The sequence below is a fragment of the Molothrus ater genome, chromosome 5 (assembly GCF_012460135.2).
Source record: "Molothrus ater isolate BHLD 08-10-18 breed brown headed cowbird chromosome 5, BPBGC_Mater_1.1, whole genome shotgun sequence".
In the NCBI taxonomy this organism is placed as follows: domain Eukaryota; kingdom Metazoa; phylum Chordata; class Aves; order Passeriformes; family Icteridae; genus Molothrus; species Molothrus ater.
The window spans coordinates 72,565,503-72,584,639 of record NC_050482.2 but is presented as its reverse complement, the minus strand read 5'-3'; the positions used below and the strand labels follow the sequence as shown (position 1 = coordinate 72,584,639).

General features: G+C 45.2%; 1 long non-coding RNA gene across 1 annotated transcript; it reads right to left on the bottom strand.

Moving 5' to 3' along the window:
* Positions 1 to 11,805: 11,805 nt before the first annotated feature.
* Positions 11,806 to 13,788, bottom strand: LOC118698176 (uncharacterized). The gene is made up of 2 exons (XR_004981846.2): positions 13,474 to 13,788; positions 11,806 to 12,281 (listed from the first exon to the last, which is right to left on the bottom strand). It is a non-coding gene; the product is annotated as an uncharacterized LOC118698176 (long non-coding RNA).
* Between the last annotated feature and the right edge of the window lie 5,349 nt (positions 13,789 to 19,137).

The window sequence follows — 19,137 nt, the reverse complement described above, 5'->3', positions numbered from 1 at the left end:
CCTCCTCCTCCTCCCGCGGCCGCAGCGGCAGCGCCACCGCGCCTGTGCCATGGAGCGCCGGGCGCCGCTGCGCATGCGCGGGGGCCGCCCCAGCCGGCCGGCGGGAGCGGAGCCCCGGAACCGGGGATTGCCCGGGCGGGGAGGGGAGCTCGGAGGAGCGCCCAGGGCAAACCCCCTGCCAGAGCACGGCCACCCAGAGCAGGGGGCAGGGAAACGGGCCCAGGGGGTTTCCTGCGGTGCGGAGAGGGAGATCTAGCCCGCCCCTGGGCAGCTGTTCCAGGGCTCTGCCGCCTTCAGTGTAAGGAAATGATGGCTCATGTTGAGATTAAACTCTATGTGCTTCACCTCATGGCCAGTACTGAACTCCTTATACTTCACTTTATGGCCGGTGCTCCTTGTTCTGCCACTGGTACGCCTGACAAGTCTGGCCCAATCCTCTTAGCACGCATTTGAAATATCCCCTCTCAGTCTTCTCTGGAATAAACAGCTCCCAGTCCTTTCTCCTTAGTGATGGCCAGAGCCCTCATCATTCCTGTGACACCTTCCAGCAGCTCCGTGTCCCTGCTGTACCGGGGAAGCCCTGCAGGTGTGCCCCAGCGAGGAATGATGAGGAGCAGGACGGCTCCCCTCACCTACCGGCCACGCTCCGGAGCACCCCAGACACCACCAGCGCCCCCAGCTAAGGACACGCGGCCGTGCCATGTTCAGCTTGTACCCCAGCAGCACTCCCCGCTCCTTTCCCGCAGAGCTAGGCTCTAGAGGATCCCCCACCCCCCCGGTGCCGGTATTTGAGGCTGTCCCTCGGCAGGTCCGGCCCCTAAGCCCGGCTTTATTAAGCCCGCGGGTCCGCCCTGCCCGGCTCCAAGATGGCGCCCGCGGCCTCGGGGTGCTGCCAGGTCACAGCCGAGCTCCGGCTACTCGATGGGCACGCGGGCTGAGCGCCGAGCTATCGATGGCGGCACTGGAGCGGACAGGACGGGACCGTACCGTACCCCGAAACCCGCACCCTGCGTGCCCCATCCCGCACCCTGCGTGCCCATCCCGCACCCTGCGTGCCCCATCCCGCACCCCGAAACCCGCACCCTGCGTGCCCCATCCCGCACCCCGAAACCCGCACCCTGCGTGCCTCCGCACCCGAACCCGCACCCTGCATGCCCTATCCTGTACCCCGAAACCCGCACCCTGCGTGCCCCATCCCGCACCCTGCATGCCCTATCCTGCACCCCGAAACCCGCACCCTGCGTGCCCTATCCCGCACCCCGAATCCCCCATCCCGCCCCCCGCCTTGTGCCCGCTGCAGCAGCCCCGGGAAGCTCTGCCGGCCCCGGGAAGGAGCTGCTCCTATGAGTTCCCGTTCAAAGGGAGCCGGGAGCAGGCGTGCATCCCCAGACACTCAGTGGGAGTCTCCTGTAAGGCTTTAAAAACAGCACCCCGACCCCCCCCCGCCCGTGGGATTGCTTTGTTTTCTTAATGGAAACACAAACATTTACAGTATTTGCAGGATTACGGGTAGATTAGATGGAGTTTAGTTACCAGAAATAGGAGGATTTGGTTCGGTTCCTGCAGCCAGGCTGTAACTTTGTGATGCCTGAAAAAGCCCTTTGTTCGGGCACTGGCACTCCGGGAGCTTGGCGCAGAGCAGGGGAGCCAGGACTGGGGCAGGGTGGTCCTGGGGCGGTGTGAGAGCCCTCGGGGCGGTGGCCGTGCCGCTGGGCTGCTCAGCAGTAGGAGCAGAAAGGAGCCCTTGTGCTCTGCTTAAGCGCTCCTCAGGTGTTGAGCCAAATCTGCTGGGATTATTTCCCCTTCTTTCTAATCTTACAAAAAGACTAAATAATGCTATGGGCTGGAGTGTGATACACCAAACAAATCATATGACTGATTTGCAGCGTGTGGTGCGGGGATCTTTGGCTGCCTGCAGTGAGTCCCACCAACACAGCACTCTGTCTCTGGGGCTTGTTTGGAACAATCCATACTGTGTCCAGAGAAGGAAACAGCTGGGGAAGGGGCTGCTGCACAGTCCTGTGAGGAGCAGCTGGGGGAGTTGGGGGGGATTAACTGGGGAAAAGGAGGCTCAGAGGGACCCTGTGGCTCTGCACAGCCCCTGGCAGGAGGGACAGACAGGGGGGTTCGGGCTCTGCTCCAGGGAACAGGGACAGGACAAGGGGAAACGGCCTCAGGCTGTGCCAGGGGAGGTTCAGGTTGGGCGTTTCTTCATTAAAGGGGTCGTCAAACATTGGAATGGGCTGCCCAGGGAAGGGATGGAGTCCCTGTCCCTGCAGGTGCTTGAGGTGATGTCACAGACACTTTTTATGAAAAATCTTTTCTTCCTGAGAAGCTAAGAGGCTTCAGGAACAAAATGTAAATAATGATTATTTGCAGCTGTGGAGTGCAGCAGGTAGATTTGTGATTAGTCTCAAGTAGTTGTTCCTAATTAATAGCTAATCACAATCAGCTGGCTCTGACTCTGAGCTACAAGTTTTTGTTATTATTTTTATTCTTAGCTAGCTTCTGATGAAATCTTTCTTTTTTATTCTTTTAGTATAGTTTTAATGTAATATATATCATAAAATAATAAATCAAGCCTTCTGAAACATGGAGTCAGATCTTTGTTTCTTCTTTTACCTTCGGACTCCTGTGAACACAGTCACAGGTGGTGACTGCATGTGGCACTCAGCACTCTGGTCTAATCGACAAGGTGGTGATGGGTCCAGGGTTTGACTCAGTCTTGGAGGTCTTGTTCAACCTAAATGAGACCACCCCTAGCGCAGGTGTCTTGGTTTCAAAGACGGGTGTCTGCCAAGGGAGGCGGCAATGCAGGATGTGACTCCCTTCCCTCGAATTACTATAACTTAATTCGGGGCCTTTCGGGCGCAGCCCTGGGGAGAGGCCGGGCAGTTTTTTCGCCGCTGTGTGCGGTGTAGCAGGGCAGAGAAGCGCGGCTCGGACGGGGCACGGCTCGGCTGCAGCTCCGGCCGCCGCCGCCAGGGGCGCTGCGGGCTCGGCTGCGCTGCTGCCCCGCGCCGCCAGGCGGCGCTGTGCCCCGGCTGCGCCCGCGGGGACGGACGGGATGGACAGATGGACGGACGGGATGGCTGCGGCGGGACCCTCGGAGCCGCGCTCTCCGGGCGGAAGGCGAGAGGCAGCAGAATCTTTCTCAAAAGGTTTCTGAGGATCCAGCTTTTTCAGTGGAAGATTCCATTAGTCAAAGGATAGAAATCAGAAAACACCTGTTTTGGAGAGCCAGTTCCAATCTGGTTTTCAGGCGCTTGGAAAGATGAATTAGATTTGATTTAATGCAGCGAGAAACCTGCTTGGTGTATTAGACCTTCCTCGGGGCTGAGGATTTTCTGTACTGGCAGAATGAGACTGGCTTTCCATAAATTATCATGTTAGCTCCCACCTTTCCTACCAATGGCATTCCAGTTCTCTAGGGCCAGCAGGGACTTGTGGAAGGTATCAGGGACTGCTGAAAGTATACTCAGACCCCTAGAATTTATAAATTACTTGAGGCTTCCAAAGCAGCATTAAACTCCATCGGTTCTAGGCAAACATAATGGATATACTGGACACTAAAGCTATAGTGTGTACATGCTCAGAACTCCACAGGAGATACTGAAAGGTGTTTTTTCATAATAAGGAAAAAATGAGATGTGATACCTGACTTTGCATTTCAGTATCTGGATTGTTTCTTGCTGAGGCTTTTCCCTTCTGCCTGGAAGCGATGCTGTTTTAGTGAGTCGTGGCAATGGAAGTCCTGTTTCAGCTACTCTGTGCTTAAAGAGCAGCATTGTCTCACTTGAGCAGGTGTTGTTATGTATTGAATGGCACTGTAACTCAACTAAACAACAAGAATATTGCTAATTACAGCATTAAAGGCATCTTGTGTGGAACAGTGAGTGTCAGAAAAATAGCATTTTTTTCTGGGTGATTTTGCCACTTGAAGGTAACGATCCATGCATCCCTTCTTGTTTTAAGAGAGGGAGTTTGAGATAGATATGCATGTTGAACCCTTAGTTTGGAAATGGACACTTCAGAGATAAGGTTTTCCTTATCTCTGAAGGTAACTTCAGTCTGCTGACCCACCCCATCAGGGCAGGTTTCAGTTACATTGGTTTACCACCCTTCAAGGTGCAGATCAGAAGGTGGTGGTCTGGCTTTTCCTCAGGTTACAGCAGGACCTGGGGTGTGGTGGGCTGTCCTCTCCACAGGGAAAAGTGCTCTTGGGTTATATTGCCTTGAGTTGATTTAAACAGAAACGAATGAAAAACTTCTTGGAGGGGTTTTAGTTTGTTGAAACACAGAAAAAATCCTTTTTACCTCTGGCCCACAGAAGATACCGGCCCTGTTTCTACTGCAGTTACTGTCATAAGTACTCTTTGAAAGAGGAATCTTTCAGCTACCATCAGCACAGGAAATTGCAGGGTCAGATTTTGGTTTCTGGAAAAATCCCTGTATTTCTCTGTAAAACTAACCACACGTTTCAAATCAATCCAGCTTAAATCTGATGGACACCAATATAAAAATATTTTTAATGATGCTCATAGGGGTTCTGTATCCAGAGTCATGGATCCTTAGTAAAGAACCTCTGCATGCCAGGAAAACCCCCAAACTCCCCTCTGCTCTGTCTGTGCTGTGCCGTGTGTCCACCGCAAGGATTTGGGTGGGCAAATCCTGGGACAGGGGCAGAGTCCCAGTCATTTCTGTTTGTAATTCCCTGTGAGTGTCTGGCTGAGCCTGCAGCCCCAGCCCCTGCCATTAGTGTGAAATCCTCGTGAGGAAAGGCAGCAAGGTGGAAATGCCTCCCTGCAGTGAGGAGATGGGGTTTATTATGAGCAGGGGCTCTGATTTACACGGGAGGAGCTCTCTGGAGTTGGACTGGTTAGAAACAAGGGCAGAGCAATAGGAATGTCTGCTACCAGCCACTGGAACAAAATCCTGCCACCACAAGGATCTCTGATGTAACAGTGTGGTGATGGAAGCAGGGGAGCCTGAGCAGCACCAATCCAAACATGAAATGTGTGCTTCATGGTGACTCTCAATTACCATTACCCTCACACTGCCAATTCTACCACTAAATGACCTAGTTCCACACCTATGTGTCTTTTCAATACCCCATAATATGTATGAAAAAAGCTTATCCAATGAACTCTAATTCCAGCAATATTCACAGTAATATTCCCATGAAGATCTGGATTAAATAAAACATAGTTGTCCTTTAAGGATAAAAGAAGCCAAGAATTATTCTCAAGGCTTACATTCAAGAGGGTAAAAATAAAACCCATATGTCATAGTCCTAAAATTATATTTCTGGGGTTTTTTATGTACACTTGTTTCCTGTATATCAAAGGAAATTATTTCCTTTGGAAATGGGATCTCAGCACTTTGTATTCTTCTGAATGTGACACCTTTCCAGCAGTCTACTCATGTCAATCTTCTGTGGACTCCAGCAGAGTGGGGGTTGGTCCATATCAAGCAGTTTGTAAAAATAGAGGCGTTCAAATCATAATAATTATAACTCTGTTTCATTGTGCTGTTGCTGTCTGAGGGTCTCGATTTCCATCTAGCCTCGAAAGAAGTTGGATAAAATAAATATTCACTAACCCAGGAATGAATGCAATTGCCTACAGGAGAATCAAGCAACTGGATCTGATGCCGCGTTGTCAGGCAGTAATTTGATCTCATTTCTCTTTCTCACAGTTCTGAGAGGGAAATGAGATTGCTTATGCCTTGGTGCTTGTTCTGAGTGGCAATGGCATAACTGGGGTATCAGTTCCCAGAGACTCAGAACCATGTGCACGTGCTCCACGCAGATCTTGAGTTACACCAGAATAATAATAGCCACCCAGAGTCCTTCCATGGACAGTGTCCTAGTTAATTAGGCAACACCTAGTAAATAATTTAATTACATGCAGTTGTCAGCAGCAGTATTTATAGCCTTAAAAAAATAAATAGTCCTTCAGTGGTACTTTCAGAATTTCTGCCTTTTTTGCTTTTAAGAGTCGAGACAAAGGAGATATTCAATTGTGCCAGTAATATGTATTACACTTCCACAGTTATTAAAACAGTTATATTTGCTGGTTATGTTACATTTCATTATGTAATGTTATGTTATGTGGGTATTTTCCTTTTTCCTGCCTAAATGTAATCAATAGATCATTTATTCAGGTCCCACACCAAACCATGGGCATATTAATGAATGCCTGTATTTATATATTGAAATTTCTGTCGCAATCAAAGGTGATGATCCTGCACTTTTGAAATACTGTAATGCTTATTAAAGCCACTGTCCCTGTCTCATCAGCAGCTGTGCCACAGGCAAGAGGAGCACAGAAGTGCTGCTCCTCAGGTCGCTCTGTGCTGCCAAGGAAATTATTTTAGCTGTGGTAACTGCATAAACTGTCTTTAGGATAGTCTTCAAAATACTTCACAAGATATGCAAGTTATTCTCTGGTGCATTAATGACATTAAATTGGATTGCAATCATATTCTAAAACATGGAGTGAGTGCAGCTCTTAATAACCATGTGATGCTTTTGCTTCATGTGTTCCATTTGAAACAGACATGGTGATGTGAGTTATTAAATGTTCAAGTATCAAATATATCAAAAATAAAACTCATTAACAAAGCAAACCACTGAGTTCTGGTTTTAGAAGCCTCACATGCCATGCCTCACATCAGCTTCTTACAAAAGTGGAATTCAAGCTTGTGTCTACACAGTGATACCTGTTTGTTGTCACAACATGATACAGAGGGGTTTGTGTTGTGCCAAGCCAAAGGAGACTGGAGAGGCTCAGGATCTGAATTCTGAGTCCTAATCCATGGCTGATGGGTTAATGGAACAGGAGGAATAATTCTAACAAAGCAAATAACCACTTTGGACCTATCTTCATTCCTGAATGCATTCCCACCTGAGGTCAGAAGGAACTAGACATTCACAGACAAAGCAGAAAAGTTCAAGAACTGCAGGACAACCCCACAAACCTTTTAAAAACTCTTAATTTATATAGCTCTGTGGATTCATGTAAGTGAGTTATGTACAGTGGGAAGAAGATAGAAGGATCATTCCTTGTTATCCAACAGGAATTATCCAGTTCACTTTCTTGATTATTAGCCATTTGAACAAACTCTATTTGCCATCCTAATTCTCAAGTAAAAGCTCCTGTGCAGTACAAGCTGGCTAAAGGAGAAACCTCTCATTGGTGCTTGCTCTTTAGTACTGTCTTAATTCACTCCAGGCAGAGCTGTCTCCAGTGCCGCATTTGACCCTGCTAACAGAAATTTATGGGGCTTTTGAAATGCAAGGACAGGGTCTTCAGACTGCCTTCAAAGCACAAAAATTCTCATTTGTCAGGCCTGTGCTGCCTTTCTCTGCTTTTATGTACGGGAGAATTATGATCATCACCTTGGAATTATTTCTTGATAGCAGCTGAGGGAGATGCTGCTTTGATTTTCTTAGCCAAGATGATTATGAACAGCATGGCTTGAGAAATACTTGCTAAATAAATTGCTTAATTGTACAGAACTCTGCAAAATGACTGTGCATCTTCCTAGCACCAAAGCACCTAGCAGCTGGGAAAACTCTACCAAAATTAAAATTAAACTAATATTAAACCAAAATGAGGAGATACACTATTGTATTTTAAGAAGTAGTAAAAAACCTCCTCTCTACAGTAGCTACATGAGAGTTTTCATGTACACAGGTATAGGACTGCCATTCTGTAAGAGCTGCATCCCACATTTTAGGCTCTTGGAGTAAGAAAGATCTCCACTATCTTGCTGTTATTAATATCAGGACTAAGAACAGACCATCCTTTGCTAATTTTAGCAGTCTGAAAAAGGCAAGGAGGAATAAAAATATTCCAGTACATCCATCCTCATTTTTGAACACGTTCACTACATTTGTGTCATAATTTTACACTCCCAGTCTTGAGATATTTCACAGATGACTTTTCAGTAGTATGAAAACTTACTGGGCTCCTGATCTTACTGCTGTGAGCGAAGAAATGTATATAATCAGTTTGCAAAGGACAACCATTCCAAGAATTCGTTACAAAGCAGAGCTGTGGTCTGTGGAGGCCTAATTCTAAATCCAACAAATTAACTGCTAGTACGTGGAGCTTCCTATTTTATCTGTGCCTTTCCTTTCCAGTGATTTTCCATTTATGCCAGAGATTATCTCAAAGCACCGTGTTAAGTTTCAGTGCCTCAAATCAATAGATTAATCACTTCATCAGCCTTCACTTAATTTTGCCGGATTGTTTTGAAATTAAGACAGACCTAATATTATTTTAACCTCGTTTTTGTTTGCATGTGTGGGGAAACAGCTTGATAGCACAGATCTTCAAGTTTAAAAAAGCACAAACTGTCTCAGATAACATTTGAAGAGTTTTTCTTGAATACCTGCCATGTACAGAATGCTTTTGGCAGTGATGCCACCAGGGTGGGCAACCAGCAGAGAGGTGTGTGAAGGATGATGACCCCCCTGCCATTTAGATCCTTGCCTGTCCTCTGCAATTCACATCTTCCAAGGTTTTTTGCTCAGGGATTGTTAGATAAGCAGCATAAAAATGGTTTCCATGGACACTTTTTGTTATCTGCTTGCAGCAGAGAAGCAGCAGCTCAGCCTTTCAGATGCAGGTTTTGCAGCTCTGATCCTTCCCAGCCTCTAGCTGAGGCTGTGCTCTCAGAGCAGGCTGCTGGAGAAGTTGTGTTTCAAACCTCTCTGTGATTCTGAGCAGCTCCTTCCCCTCCTAAACCAGCTTTGTGTCAGTTCCATTTTCTATTCATGGTGGCAGACATGCCTTTTTCACACAGCCACTGAAAATGACTTTGTTGTGTACTAAAATGCAATCCTCACTCACAGCCTTGTTAACTGGCAGTATCTAAATTGTGATGAGCAAAATCAGGTTGTTGAAATTGGTGCAGCTAAAAAGTAATCTGGAAAAAGAATAATTCTGTTACAAGCAGATGGTCAGATGCACAGAAGTATCAAAACCCTTGGCTGGCGGTGGGCTGGCCGCATGCTGGGTTATGCTTCTCTGCATAGCTCTCCTCATTCCAAATTGCAACAACTGAAGATACTGGGATGCTGAATTTAAAGTACAGCTCTAGCGTTCCTGGGAATGTCTGGTATTCCTTACAGACGTTACACTACCCAGCATGAAGAAGCCTGCTATTTTTGACTCAGTCTCAAAGAGGACAGAGTGATTAGGATTCTTGTGATTTAATTGGGCTTGTTGTTTGATTGGAGTTTTGGGTTTTTTTGTTTTGTTTTTGGGAGGTTTTGTGTGTGTGTTTTTGTGGTGGGTTGTTGTTGTTGCTGTTGTTGTTATTGTTTAATTGAGACATTTCTTGTCCCCACTGTTCATATTTGAAGTCTGCTTTAGGACCTCTGTGCACAATTAGAAATTTCCAGCAACGCTCCAGTATCAGTTTATGCCTGGTTTATTTTTTGCACGCTAATGTTGTTTTATAGCCCAAATGCACATTTTGCCTTCAGGACACATCTGTGCATTGTGATGAACGGTTCTGTCCACACAACTCTGCTGGTCCTGGTGGAACAAGCCAGGCTTCTCTTCCAGGAGGATGGGGGATCTCCATTTATTTCAGTATGCTGTTCTCCTTTATCCATACTTGTTTTCTTTTTCTGGTTGGTTTTTTCATGTGTGAGGCCCGAAGTGGACTTGGTGTTTCGTGTGAGGTCTCGGCAGTGTTTGTGCTACAGTCCCCCTGCTTCTTTCCCTCTGAATTTGCAGGTAGCCCCTGCTGTGAGCACCTTTTCCAGTGCACCCTGGGATTCCCTGTGCCTGCTTGACAAGTGTACCACATCAGTGAGGCAGACAGGTCCTTAAAGCAGAGCAGAGCCCAGTCACAGTGCAATTGCAGACACGGAGGTACAGGACGAACACCTGCTCTGTGTGAGCGGTACGCGTGCAGCACCAGCTGGTGCCAGCCGTGCCTGGGCACGGGAAGCACAGGGAACTCTCCCTCTGCAGGGCTGGCAGCTCATTAAGGCGGCAGAAAGGCCTGGTGGCAGCACCCTGCCTCCCTCAGATCTCCACGCCAATGCTCAGCAGCACTTGTTCTGAATACTCAATGGAGAAAAGCTTCCAGGGCTTACACAACACCAAACCAGGAAATTTCAAATGTGCTGAAGATGGCTACATGGATACTTTAGCGTTCTTTAGAATATATCCACAGTGCAACACATGGGTGTCCCTGCAAATTCCTGCAGAGGTGTGCTTGCACCACAGACACCAAAAGTAACCTAATGCCAGATGATATCAGTGACCCACTCCGCTATTACCAGCTGTATCCAAGAAGCAGAGGCTTCCAGAAACAGGTGAACACATTTTAATATTCCCTAAAAATATACAGTGTGCAATAAAAAAGTTTGGAAGAAAATACCACCTCCTGACTTTTGACAATTTAATTTATACTATATGAGAATGACATTTAATCACCCTTATCTTAATTATCCTAAACTTGGTATGTGCAATAACTGCATGTATAACCATCAGCTCTAAAATTATTCGGCCACAAAATTTACCTAAAGTGCCTGAAGCACTATTTTCTATATGCCTATCTCAGCTAAAAAAAATGCCTTTCTTCAATTTGTTCTAATTTCATTTCACATAGATTTTATTGCATGAATTCCATGTTTTGCTGATAAGGGCCATACAAGTAATGACTGGTTTTTGGAAAAGGTTTCCATAGACTATACCTGTGGAAACAGCTTATCTTGTTTTTAGAATGCCTGCACTGCTTTCCCTCACCCTGTGCTCCCATGGAACAGCTTTTCCTTGTGTAAAACTGGCATTACCTTCGGGCTTTTGGAGAAGAGGGTCACAGCCATGGCAAGTGCTTCTCCATGGCTGCTGCTGTGCCTGTTTCAGCTGCTTGCTGAGCCTCAAGCCTAAGGCTCTCTACCATGCAGCTTTTCTGCCATCCCCCCTGCCCCACTGAGGTGGTGTTTCCCAATCAAGTATTCAAAAACCCCAAACCTTGTACTAATTACATTTCATTTTCTAACCTTTTTCTGATCTTGATTATAGCTTCAGCAACTGCATCAAAAGTGCTTTGTCTTGTATTTGTGTTCTACTCTGTGACCCTTCCCATAGAAAATTCAGATTTTTCAATGCTCTTTTGACCAAGTAAAACCTCTTATTTGTGATCTTTTCTATCCAAGAGAAGATTTTTTTTTTCACTTTTTTCTTCTCTTTTTTTGTTATTTCTTCTTTTTTTTTTTTTTTTTGTTTTTAATGAAAACATCCAGGGAATTATGAGGATCAAATGTGAACAGCTAACTGAGGAAAGAATGCTGAAAAACACCACAAAGATAAAAAGGGCAAAATAAAATACACCAGAGAGGAGCAGATGCCCAGAATATTTCTGGAAGCAGTAAAGGAGTTTGCTTTACAAAAGAGTAAGCAAGGGAGACGTTATTGTAGGGAAAATAGCTTTGGCCAGAGGTTTAGGTTTTGGCATCAGCTTTGGTGGTGGAAAGGTTTTCCTTCTTGGTGGAGGAAATGTGAAACCCTGACTGGCACAAAGTGAACCACCAATAAGTCATGACCTGAAATTCGTCAAGGGGATTTTAAAGGTGATTTTTTTTGGTTGTTTTTATTTTTTTTAAAGTAGATTCTGAAGGTTCAGATATTTGGGTTTGTTCTACTTCCTTCATCACTTCATCACACTGTGATGCTGTCCTGTAAGAAAGATCTGATTGAGGCTATGTCACAGCTGGTTTGGGGGCACTTTAATAAGCACACAGAAATTGACCTTGAACCAATGACTTTATGCAACTTAGCAAAGCAAAGGAAGACAAAGATTTATTGAACTGGAAGCGATTGTCCCAGAGCTGCTCTCTCACCAATTCCACTGGTCCACCACTGAGGGTCTGTGAACAGCATTGCAGGTTTTATATAAACACATAAACCCGGGCAATGAATCCATCAGAGGACAGCATCAGTCCTCTGACATTCAGCATCTACCCTTCTAACATTCCTTCAGTACTCCTGCTTTTGTGTACCTGTGGGCTTCTACCACTTGGAGCTTCCTGTGCCCAAAGACAGGGGGGAAAAAATACTTGTCCAGGTAAGCAGGGAGGTCAGTGTTCACTGAATGGTTTGGAAGCCTCTTGTCCCAGAGTCATCATAAAAATACCAGTGGACAGCTTTTAGCCTTCCTCTTAACATCATCAATAACTACATTAATAAATGGCTTCCCACTGTTGCTTTCCACTGTAAGTAGTTGCTGGTGGGGGCCAGAAAGATTATTTCCTGTTAAAAAAAAAAAAAGAAAAAGAAAAAAGAAAAAGAGGAGGAAAGATGATTATCAGGAATGCTGTTAGAATGTAAAACACTTCTAGAGAAACTAAAACAAATCTCTCAAGTTCCCTACTTTTTTGCATTATAATGACTCGTAGCAGACATTCAAGAGAGCTGCTGACTGGCTGCTTTGCTCCCTGTAAGCATTCCTTTAATGCTGAAGATTAAATAAATACATTGCTACAAAGCATGAGCAGCTGATTTTTAAAAATTATAATTGCTCGAAGAGGGAGCTGGATTAGAAAAAGTCATTCCTCTGAGAAATAATACCTCCAAAATAATCTTTTAGTGAAAACCAAAAAAACACAAAACAACAAAAGAAAACGAAACAATACAAAACCAGAAAGAGTCTTATTTAGCAGAGCTAGCTAACATGCTGTTCTTTAAAAGTTAAATATGTGCATCAGTTGGAGATAGGATATCAAATATCAGTAGGGAGAGCAGCAGGAAACTTTTTCCACTGCATGAAAGGGATAAAAAGAAGAAAAACAAGTCTCAGTTGCAGGAACAGCTGACTAAGCGCCTGACATACTCGAAATACAGCCAATTGTAACAAATACCAGGGAAATCTGTATCTTCCAAACAAAAATTCTCCTCACTTAGAAACTTCAGATCTAGATAAAAATGGAACTATCAGAATACACCGAAGCCACAGACATATGGATCCCATAGAACCAAAATGCTGCAGCTGCAGCTGCTTGCACAAGGGTTTCTGTGCTCTGGGTGTGCTCAGCCTTCAAGGAGTGCGGGCAGGGAGGCCCAGCTGACACAGAAATGCAAAATTCCAGCGAGCCAGAAAGAATCAGAGGCAGGCTCCACACCTCTGGTGCCTGGGGGGAGCCGGAATGAATATTCCTTGCTTTTCACATGTTAAAAGCTCGGTGCATTCACTAAACCACAAACCTTGCTAGTGTGCCACATCTTCAAGTGCAGACCGCAGAGCTGGATCTGCTACTCAATCCAAAGTATTTTAAGGGAAGAGGAACAAGAATCCAGGGAAGCCAGTAAAGATTCTGTGTTTGCTTCCACTGCAGTGAGACTTCAGCTCTCTTTCACGATGTTTTGAGAAAACGTACACTCTGAATTTCACTAGCACTGGGAACTCCTAGTAAGACACAATGTTCTTGTGGCAATTCTTGTATACCTTTCTCCTTGATTACCCTCCTGATTGCTTCATGCTGCTGTCCAAGCTGCAGGAGCCAGGGAAGCAATTCTCCTCCCCAGCAGTCCTCTGTGCTTCCTGTGGCTGTAGAGCTCTGGAGCCCTGTGGAAGGGAACATAGAGAACTGGGCAAAGTTTGGCCCTTCACCTTTGGTATAGTTGCAATAATTTCGTTACATTTTATTTCTTTTTTATCATAATATTGTTTTACTTTTCCAAGAGGAATACATAGCTTTATTATCCTTAAACCTGAAATGTAATGTAACTAATGTTCCAAGATCTCCCTTACGAAAAATATAAATGAAGCTGACTAATTTAGTAATTTTCTATGCTTAGCGACAGTTGCAAACAGACAAGTCTGTAAAAGATATTTACAACCTATGATTAAATATCAGGCTGTTCTGAGCTGTTCTTCTCTTGTGCCCACGATACTTCTTTTGCCAGCCCCCTGAGAACCAATGCCTTGAGGTAAATAAAATCTCTAAGGTGAATAATGAACTAATCCTGGAAACAATAATAATAATCTGTAGGGCTTTCAAAAGCAGCCTGAGATGATGACCTACAGATTGTAGGCTCCACCTGTTCTGTAACTCCCAATTACAGGATTTAAAACTATCCTTGGAATTTGACCTAGTGAAACTCTAAAGTTGCTCCTTCTTGAATCGTTAATGCAGGGCAGACACAAAATCTGGCCACATGAACCTTAATTCTGTAGGAAATGGGCTTTGCACAAAGCTGGGAGCAAGACCTAGAGAGAAAATGCACCCAGGGGCACCAAAAGAGCATCCAGCTTGGGCTCTGCTGGACACATGGGCCTCAGCACACAAGCTGGAATGCTTATGGAAAGGACGTTGTGCTGCTGGCCAGAGTCCTCCTGGCCATCTGTCAATTTAATGGAAAGGAGCTGGTCGTAAGCACAAGAATGCAGTGCAACACCTGCATAATTTCTGGGTTTTCAGTCCTTGACTTCTTGAAACTACGAAGAAAGCTGGTGGGAATGGTGGTTTTGTGAGGAACACACATAAACCAGTTTAGCAATTTCTTCTCTTATCAACGCAGAATTGCAACAATTTCCTGCTCATTCCCTTCTGTCTCTCATCTCCCCTCTTTGGCACCTTTCTTTGCCTTTCACAGAATCACAAAATGGTTGGGGTTGGAAGGCACCTCTGGAGATCCTCTGATCCAGCCTCTCTCCTCACCTGGAGAAGGTTGCACAAGATCAAGTCCAGGTGAGTTTTGAGTATCTCCAGGTAAGGACACCCCATGGCCTCTCTGGGCAGCCTGTCCAGTGCCCTGTCACCTTCCAAGTAGTTTTCCCTTTCCTTCAGGCAGATTTCCTGTGTTTGTTTGTGCCCCTGCCCCTGTTCCTGTCACAGAGCACCAGCACGTTCTGCCCTTGAGAGGTGTTGGTGAGGTCCCCCCTGAGCCATCCCTTCTCCAGGCTGACCAGATCCATCTCTCCCAGCCTTTTTTGGGAGCTCCAGACCCCTTCACTGGTCTGTCTCAAGCATTTCCAGCCTTTCTTGTCCTGGGGAGCCCTGAGCTGGTCACAGCCCCCCAGAGATGGCCTCCCCAGGGCTGAGGAAAGGAGGAGGAGCCCCCTTGACCTGCTGGCACTGCTCTTCTCAATGCACCCCAGGATCCACTGGCCTTTTTGGCCACAGGGACGCAGTGCTGGCTCACGACAGCCTTTGGTCCCTGCAGGGATGGTGGAGCTTTGCCCCTGAGGAGCTCTGCTGTGCCCAGCTGTCCAGGTTTGGCAGACAGGCAGCTCGGCGTTCAGGGGGACCAGCCCTCCTGCCAGCTTGGTATCACCAGCAGAGGTGCTGCTGCTGCTGGCTACCCAGGCAGGTCCCTGGGGAGTGGGTTGGACAGGGCTGGCCCTTGGGGACACCAAGCCACAGGCTTGCAGCTGGACTCTGGTCACCAGCACCCGAGACCTGCCCCTCTGCCAGCGCCCAGCCCATGAGTTTCTCTCTCCTTTCTCCCTGACTCAGGCTGAATGTAAAGTGGCAGTCATTTATGTGTGATAACCGTGCTCTCAGTCCCTCAAGGTAATTCCCTACACAGTTTTTAATTGTTTTAATTTAGTTCAGCCATCTCCTCTCTGCCCCCCTTTACACTGTAAAATTGATTACAGATTTCACTAGAGAATACACAATGACATTCTAGTAGTACCTTAGAAAGACAAAAAAGTATTCTAGGCTTCTTTTACAGCTTGCATGACATTTAAATGCATAGTTGATATTGTCCTTTTCACAGACTGTTTTAAATTGCTGATGTTTATAATTTTCCATTGTAGGAGGATGTTTGATTAGTCAATAAAATGTTAGAAAAGCATAAATTTCTAGAAAGTACAAAAGCCATTCAACTCCTCCTCCTGTATTGTTGCAGGAGAATTTATTCTTGAATGCAAGAGATTTTAAATCTGCTGAAGTAGACTCTTTTGGGTACTTATGCAAGATGTGTACTTGTTGCCCTTGAGAAAAACACCAGGATAGAGTAAATCATTGGACACATGTAGAGTTCAAGTTAGTCAAGGATCAGTCAGCTTGTAACTGCTTTTCAAATCCAGCTTAATCTGTTAAAATGAATACATGCACTGGCCTTAATTATGACTTTGTGTTGGCTTGTTTAATCCTATTTATTGGTACAGGTATTTTTTGAGTAGTGTAACTACAATGAAGATTTTTTTTTCTTTCTTTTAACTCAGTGGCTATATTGTTTTATAAATAGCCCTAAACAAACATACAGCATGGAGAAAATGGAGAAGGTGCAGAACTCCTTTCTAAGCTGCTTGTTTTGATTTAGTTCCTAGTGAGCTGGGCAGGTTTTATCGGGTTTGTCTCTCACTGGGCTTGAGGTGCATGAGCAGGCCTGGTCTAGGGGCTCGTTTAGGCTGCTGAGGTTTCCAGCAGGGTGTGACTGGGGCACTGCTCACACACAGCTCATGAGCAGGGACAGCACACAGAGAACGCACCTGGAGAGGCCCTGGAGGGAACAAGGCCATTCACAGATGTCCAGGCTTCCTCCAGAAACTTCTGAGAGTTCCCTGTGAAACCCTGAGCAGCTCAGCTGGAAACCAATACAATAAACATGACAGAACGATCAACTTTGTGTGTCAAGAGTTGTTGCTAGGATGCTGTTGGATGGATGCTAGGCCACCAGGCACTTCTAAAATACAATAAATAAATAAATCTGGAAGAGCTGACTTACAGTTTTATACCATGTCAGCACAGAGATGTGATTCATCCTGACACAAGTAATACATGTGGGACAATGAACAGAAATGATATGCTTGAATGCACTGAAGAAATCCTGTGATCAAAGGGCAGGACTGGAAGTCAGAAAATTATGTCCAAGCCCACCGTCTGGTCTAATGGCACATTTAAACCTTCTGATGGCTCAGATTTTTACTTGTGGGATTAGGACAACATAAAGCATTTTGAAACACTACTATGCAAAATGCTGTTAAAATTACTTATGGCTAGAAGGGGTCCTATTTCTGGTCACTTTTATGCAATGAGTCCTGAAGCAATTACTGAATTACTGGCTCTGGAAAGCAGCCAGGGGAACTGCACCTGGGAAGTTAAAACTGGTTCTGATCCTGATGTTGCTCTCTATGCCTTTTTTTTTTTTTTTTTAAGCATTTAAAAACGTCCAGCACTGAGATAAAGGCAAGGTGAAAAGTGTAGGAATAAATTAAATGGCACAACCTGGTTGCTGAATAGCAGAAAAGGCAAGGAGAATGGCAGAACAAGGAGGATAAGCAGGTCAGACTGGTAGAGCACAGGCCTGGGAGAGAAGCAAAACATCCTGTTTTCTCCAGTTCCTTGTAGTGAGCATCTCTGACCAGCCTTGGAATGAGTTTGGTTTGGTGTGGTGTACCTGCAAACAGACCAAGCATTAAGAGAAAACACATTTCTTTGGGGTTTGACCTGGACACAGCAAATATTTGTGGGACACAAAAGGTTAAAAGGGAAGAAAACCAGGTGAGAAGATAACTGTAACTTTTATTGATTAAAAAAACAGGAATTAGGAAAAATAGGATTTTTTTAAAATAAAACCCCAGGAATTAAGAATTCCCAATGCACCATGAGGACAAGCCAAAAGGATGACCAGAAAGATGAGGGTGCTGCTGCCTAAGTGTTCAAGGTTCTTTCACATCCTTTGTAAATAGTTGGCATACAGAAGTTCAGCTCTCATTGTTCCTGAACAGTCTAAGCACCAGAACTGCTCCAGCTTCCCCCTTTTCTGTTAAAAATACACTCACAAACAACTTATGGAAATCTAGGCAGACTTGGGTAAATTCACAAGGCTTCTCAGAGTTAATGACTGAAACCTTCTGGTGGGTGTATTTATTATTCTCAGCATTAGCAAGATGGAATCTCTGTTTAGACGAGTTCTTGTTGAAGTTAACATGGGGAAGCTGGAGCATTCAACCTTTTTATTTCAACAAAATATCTCTTTGGACTTAATCTACAAATAAATCTTGGTTTATCATCTACCAAACTGCCTAAGCAGAAGCAGAGGCCACTATGAATCACATGTTTGATCTGGTAGAGTGATCTCATGCCTTTATGGCAATATTGACTTATAGGGCTGACGAGTGTATGAAGGTGAATGTGTTAAAAGAAAGCTATTTTTCAAAGCGTTGAAATTTCAGAATATCCTTACTTTTAAAGAAGAAACAGTGAAACAGCCTACTGGAAAAAATGGGTGAAATTTTATAGAATTTGAAATTTGATTCAGACCCTGATGTTCTTTCCCCTTCAATGCTTGATAGAAAAATCCTGTTCATGTAGGATAACATACTTACACTAATAACATAAATCCATAAACATTACATTTTAATTTAAAATACAGCATAAGGAAAATTTATTTATTGAGCTGTCCAGCCAGATTCCTGGCTCTGAAGATTTTAAATACCTGGTCTGAATCAAAGAGTAGATGGAAAAGAATACCAAGATTAAAGATGCGCTGACCTGGGTCTGTTTCAGAGCAACAGCTCTTCAGAGCCTGACCATTACTCTTACATAGTTCTTGTGTCTTTGTCCAACTCCATTCAGTTGTACTTACAGAGGAACTTCTTGGTCCGTGCTTCCTCTGTGGGAAAATCACAGAATGTGAAAGGAGGCAGGTACTCGTAGGATTGTTAGGGGGAGCATTAAAATATTTTTGAAAAAGATGGGATTTTTTTTCTTCTCCTTTTTTTCCTACCACACAACCTGTGATGCAGTCCTGAGCTTTTTTTTGTTTTTTTTTTTTTTTTTTTTTTTTTTTTTCCCCGCCTTAAATAACTTCAAGGCAACAAGATTTCCAGCATAAAATAAGTGAGGGGGAAAAAATGAAGAACGTAGCTGCCGTGTAGGAGGAGCGGATCAAGGCGCTGCGGAGCAGGTGCGCGCCCTGAGGGGAGGCGCGGTGAGGGCTTCCCAAAGCCGGGGCCAAATTAAAGACAAAAAAATGAACCGCAGCAGGTAACTCCAGCCGGCGAGGGTCAGCCGGGAGCTGCCCGCATTCCTTCACGGCCGCTGTCCCGGACACATTCGCTAAATCCCCTCCCGGGCAGGGTGCCTGAGGGGACAGCGGGACCCTGGAGGGGGCGGGCGGGCACCTGACGGACCGGGCGGGACCCTGGAGGGGC